The sequence below is a fragment of the Micropterus salmoides genome, unplaced genomic scaffold (assembly GCF_014851395.1).
Source record: "Micropterus salmoides isolate LMB-PRFRI ecotype aquatic unplaced genomic scaffold, ASM1485139v1 Ms_hic_scaffold_1, whole genome shotgun sequence".
NCBI lineage: Eukaryota > Metazoa > Chordata > Actinopteri > Centrarchiformes > Centrarchidae > Micropterus > Micropterus salmoides.
The window spans coordinates 66,885,823-66,892,018 of NW_024040040.1; the positions used below are offsets into that span (position 1 = coordinate 66,885,823).

Genomic DNA, 6,196 nt, shown 5'->3' on the forward strand with positions numbered 1-6,196 from the left:
TGTGAATTATTTTGGAGCATTATAGCCTAAATTGTTATCATTAATTACTAGAGCAATGGTGGTCTCCATCGTCATCATTTAAAGTGTTATTTTATAGTGTAAAGTTTAACTACTGAGTGTTTAACTACTGAGTGTTTAATGAGTGTGTTCAAACTCATATTTTATTCTTATACGCTGTGTGTTTATCATATATTATTCTTATTCTCTGTGAACGTGTGCTTTTTAATGTGCCTACATGAGCAGAGAAGCTGCTCAGGCCGCGCAGGCAAAACCTAGCCAACCGTAACCCACTCATTAGAAGCAAGGCACATGCAGAAAGTCACGTACGCCAGGGCTGAGATCATCGCGAACTGAAGCCAAGAATGAGATCATGACATGTTATGATTTATGGCAACTGGTACGGCTAGGTACTGCATGCAACCAAGCTCTGCGCTGCTGAAAGTTAACTTGTATGAGACAAAGCACTCTCATGGTTGGCATTGCTAAATCATGTAATTGTTCATTGAATCACGTTATACATGTATGAAATATGTTATTCCTTATCAATTCTTTTAAAAAATACGATTGTAAGTGTTTAAGTTTTAATGGTGTCAAACTATGCCTGTATAACTTTAAAAAATACAGTGGGACTGAAGTTGAAACATATTGGTGGATTTCTAATCCAGTAATGTAAAAAAATATAAAGAGAGATAAATGGTAACAATAATTACATGTAATAATAGTTAAAAAGTGGAAATTGTAACATTAATGAAAGGGTTAATTTGGTAAAACAGTACAAGAAAAAGGCCACTAGATGGCAGTAGAGGATAAGAAATTCACCAAAGGGGAGGAATGGTCAGCGAACACCATAGGTGGAGTTAAGGAGTAACGCCCACCTAGAAGGAGGAGATAAGGAGGAGTTAAGATGTAACGCCCACCTGAAGGGAGGGACAAGGTGGAGCTTAAGGTGAATATAAGGCGATGTTCGCTGACCACCAACTCGGTTCCATCCTGAGACCTGCAGGGATGTTGCTCGGGTTTATCGGTCCTTTATTGGAATAAACTCTTTTGCACCGACTCTTGACCGTCTCCAGTGAAGTTTTTGACTACGCCGTCTTTTGACTAAAGAAGAAATAATAGAGTAATTTTATTGAGTTTATTACGTTGGTTAGGGTAGGGACCAGGTCTTTTACTGGCCCGGCCGGTCCTTATTTCCGACCCGACAATTGGCGAGCCAGCCAGGAGATTGAGTCCAGAGGCCGAGAGTTTCTGACCGGGACGGACAGCCTGTATCTGAGACACGTGGCCACATAGAAAAGGTAAGCAGAATACCTGTTTAACCAAAATTCTGCATTTTAACTGTGTCTGAATACGGGATTTTCCGCCCAGGTGTGAATCTTAAAGTCTCCTCAATCTTGAACCTAGAATAAATTTTGAGTGCAAAAAGCAGTAAATTAAGTATAAAATATTTTACTAAAAGACGAAATTTGGATTTTAATGGTGAATTGAAACTAAATAAAGAAAGAAAGTAGACGCTGGGGGTAAGAGTCGGTGCAAATCTAAATGCAGGCAAAATGCAATAGCAGCTAAATTTGCATGTGTGTGTGTGTGAACCATGGTGCGGAATATGTCTATGTCAAAGTGTGTAATGCTAGTAGAATAGATGCGCTTTTTGTGTTTAATTGTTTGCTTTTAAGGGTAAGTAAAATAAGTGTTTTCCAGCCATCATCGTGAATACCGCTGTTTTTAAGAATCGCAGCGCTTCGACTTAATGTCGGGGAGCTTCGATCCAATCAGAACAGGACTGCATAGGCGTGGTGAGCTGATGAAGAGATAAGAATTTAAAGCCATTATCGTGAATACCGCTGTTTTTAAGAATCGCAACGCTTCGACTTAGTGTCGGGGAGCTTCGATCCAATCAGAACAGGACTGCATAGGCGTAATGAGCTGATGAAGAGCATTGCGGATACCGCGGCTTGGAGAGTGCAGTCACAGCTGAGTGCTGGGGCGCTTCACTACTGGTCGGGCTGCATGGGCAATAGGCTAATAAATAGTCATCACGTGGCTACCGCGACTTATATCGCAGGATTTCACTGAGTGTTGGGGCTCTTCGATGGTAGGTTCGGACTGAACGGCGGATGTACTATAGCGTTACCGCTAGGAGCCTAAATAGGACTGCGGCAGGATAGGAGAATAAAGCGTGCTTAAAGAAGTGTTACGCGCTCATGTTGAGGAAGTGAATTGAGTAGCGATTTATAAAGACAGATTTTGTGTTGAGGAAGTGAATCATTTCTGTCTAAGCCCTCATGTTGAGGAAGTGAATTGAGAGGCTATATTTATGTGTAAATTGGGCCTGTGTTGAGGAAGTGAATCAGGTCCACCAATTTGGAAATAAACCTAGGCGGAGTAAATTGAGTCTGTGTCGAGGAAGTGAATCAGGCTAATTAATTTGGAAATAAACCTAGGCAGTGTAAATTAAGTCTGTGTTGAGGAAGTGGATCAGACTATTCAGCTGAAAGCCTAGGTAATGTACATAAAGTCAGAAGCCGGCAGGAATAGGAGTCAGAAGACGTACGTGCATGTAAATATTGCTGAAAATAGTTGATAGCTGTGTGTTAAGAAAAAGTGCATATAAATGTTACCAAGGCCTAAAATAATATACTAATAGTTTGAGTCTTGAAGCCTCATGTTTAAGACCATTAGATAAAAAGTATAAAATAATGACAGTTGAATAACTGATCTAATATTAAACTAACATAAAGCTTAAGGATAACAGATGAATAGAGTTGATATGGTGATATAAATAAGTATAAGAAGTTGATGGAAGGAGTTATAAAGTAATAATATATGAATATATTGATGAAATAGTGAATGTGGACTAGTATAGTGTAAAAGACGGCTTTGATGCAGTCTCAGATTGAATTGTGATAAAGCTATGTGCAAAATAAAGTTCTGAAGTGGCAGTCCACGCCCAAATAATGGAGATTGGAAGAGAAAAGAGAAAAAAAGGAGTTTGCTCACGCTAACAGAGAGGAACAGAGCAGGAGCTGAGGTGCAGCTCTGTCTGTGTGAGTGTGAGTGAGTGTGTCCATGTGGGGGAGGACAGCAGGCTGAGAGAGAGAAAAAGAGAGCAGTTCAGCCCTAAACCAAAAGTTATGAGAGTTTTGTGATCTGTTGCACCTTTCTAGGATAACAACAGCACATTATAGCAAGTTACTCATTAGTTAATAATAACAGAAGTTATAAAAGTTTTTTGAACCAATAACAGCTTGACAGTGAGCAGATTAGTAAAAGAACGGCAATGACTGCTGGATACAGAAAGGAAAAGTGTAGTTGAAACAGCCTACTGAAGTATTATGATAATAAAGGAAATTTAGTTCAGAATAACAGGCTGAAGACACTTTTTGGTCGAGGAGAAGGAACAAAACTAGAAAAATGATGACATCTGATAAAGTTTGCCAATTTATTGGAACATAGAGGTACAGATTGATAGGCAGCAATGTGAGGTGTTATCTATGAAGGATTTAAGTTAGAGAAGGGATTGAGAGCCATCAATTTTGTATTAGATGTGAGAAAATGAATTTGATATTTTAATAGTTGTTAGTTTCACTGAAGTTAGTTATTTTTTAGTAAACTCTGCTTTGATGATTTTTCAGTTGAATAGCTCTTTGATATAAAAACAAAGGGGAGCTGCCTGAGTTTCTTTCAATGAAGTGTTTCATTCTAGTTTCTTGGTTGTGTGGCTTGACAATTAACTGTCTTTTTCCTTTTTGAGGCATGAAGGCCGTCCAAATTCCAAAGTTTCCAGAGAGTAAGTGTTTGCTCGCAGTGAGTGTGCGATGGCTGTCCTGGGAGGCACACAGCAGGTGAAATTAAATGGTAAAGAGCAGAAAAAAGAAATATTAGCTGCAAAGGTGGTCAAAGGAGGGAGCTGTGGCAACAACATATGTGGTAACAGCAAAACTAAGTAGTTAAAGATAAAATAAAAGACGTCAGATAAGAGATAGAGAAAGCTTGGAATGAAGGGAAAATATGGAGAAACAGTTTGACCAACAGTTAGATAATATTGACATACTATATAGCCTTTAGTGAAGGAAAAGTAGTCACAGAGACAGAATAATGAAAGACCCCATCCTGTTAGATAAGGTCTAAATAGATATACCCCCAGATGAAGAAACGTATACAGCAAGTGGAAGAAAGATATAAGTAAGTGCAGTCAAGGGCCAGTACAGGCAGAAGAAGAAGAAAAAAGAATTAGGGTCTTTAAAGGGTTGAGTTCAGATATAAAGGAGAGATGGAAAAAGAGAGGCTATATTAGATAGGGAGGAGACGAGAGCTAGATATGAATAGAAAGAATAACAACTCCCAAACAAAGTGAAAAGTTCGTCATAGCACAGATCTCAGAAAGACAAAAGATCTGCCTACAGACCAAGATACCTGCAGAGCACAACAAACCATGAGACATGACGACAGCGAGACAGAGCTACAGTGGACAAGATGGCAGCTCTGAAGTTTCATGAAGAAGGCGAGAGAGCAGCTTCAAAATGGACACAGCAGAATCTGACTGTGAGGAAGAAAGGGAGGGCCACAAACGAACAGTGATACAGGAGGCGTTCCACAGAGAGGCGTGCCAACCTGATGCATCACAGGCCCAAGCCCACCTCCACTGACGTCAGCATCTTCCCAACGCTGAGGACATAGCGAGTCAGACCACCCCTACCATCTACAGTCGAATCATAAAGAGGACAACACCACCTTAAAGACTGTGAACCTAACAGCACAAAGTTTAAAAGGTCAAGAAGGCTTCACAGTGAAAATGAACTTCAGCCAAAATGCTCTCACATGTGACCAAGTGCTGACAGAGACATCACCAAGGAAGAGCTCTCTGTCTCACCATGATCAACATTACAAATGGTCAGACTGTCAGAGGCCTTGAAAACTGCAACATCTACCGAAAAAGAACTGTTTGAAGACCTCACAGGAGTTTGGGAGTAGGAGTGTTGATAATTTGTAGGAGAAGAAAAAAATAGAAAGAAAGGGGAAGAAAAAAGAAAATAGGGACTGATGTTAAATACAAAAAAGACAGACAGGGAATAAGGTTAGCTCAGGATCTATAAAATAGCAAGATATGTCATTAATAATTGATTCATTAACACAAATATACTGAGTTAATAACTTTGGTGTCCTGCTCTCCTCCAGCAGCCACCTGTTACTAAATTTCAGCAAAAAGGGATCAGAACATCAGGAATTCCTTGTGTTTTTAAACAGGGGAATCTAGTGGGATTATTTTTATATTATAATTGTTAGATATCACTGTCTGCTCTGGATTTGTGCAGAGGAACAGCCAGCGCAGAGCTCCTCGATGTAGCAAATACAATGACAGGCAACCTTTCAGGCTGGATTTTAAAGAGGCCGAAAGGAGAAGCCTCATTGAAGCCTTATAAAGCAATTTTAGCAGCACATTGCTACTGCATGCTTAAATTTGATGATTGTGAGTATCAAATCATGACTGACCTTTGTCATGTATTCCACAGGAACAACCAAGCAACTGTAATGATAACCTGAGACACATGTGTGATGCTGAACACCTGAGTTCATTTATGTTTTCTTTCTGTTTTTGTTGAACATCTGTGTTAATCTATGTTTTCTTCCTGTTTCTGTAGGTAGTATTAGTAAACTAGTTTGAAGTATGGAAGAATTGTAGTGCACTAATGAATAATGGAGTGTTTCAAGATTTGCTATTTGTACATCCAATAGCAATGTAATTCAATACACAGATATACAGGATGTTAGAGGGGTTAAATTGCAAGCAAATATAATATCTAGGAAGCAAACTCATGTTGAAAAAATTAGACAGATAGAAACAATAGTTAAAGTCTCCAAACTACAAACAGTAGGATAAAGCTCACTTATTGGTAATAGTAAGATACAGTTGCAAGCAAGCTTAATAATCCTTCACAGCCAGTCAAAGACCAGAGGAGGCAGACGCAGCAGCAGGCAAGATCAAGCGCGACCTGCATCACCACAGAGACGACTTTGACTATCACCAGCTATGAGTCCAAGTGAACCAGCAAAAGGAAGAACAAGACTGAAACTACAAACGACTGAGCGCCCTCAAAATGGTACCCAGTCTGTTCCCCAAGAAACCTGAGTGCCAAAAAAGAGTTCCACAGCACCACGGACTAAACTTTCAAAATAGACATCATACATGTTTATC

At 39.6% G+C, this 6,196-nt stretch overlaps 1 long non-coding RNA gene across 1 annotated transcript; it reads left to right on the forward strand.

Annotated features, from left to right (window-relative positions):
• Positions 1-1,133: 1,133 nt before the first annotated feature.
• LOC119899309 lies at positions 1,134-4,467 on the forward strand. Its single transcript, XR_005443791.1, has 2 exons — positions 1,134-1,298; positions 3,755-4,467. It is a non-coding gene; the product is annotated as an uncharacterized LOC119899309 (long non-coding RNA).
• The last annotated feature ends 1,729 nt before the right edge of the window (positions 4,468-6,196 follow it).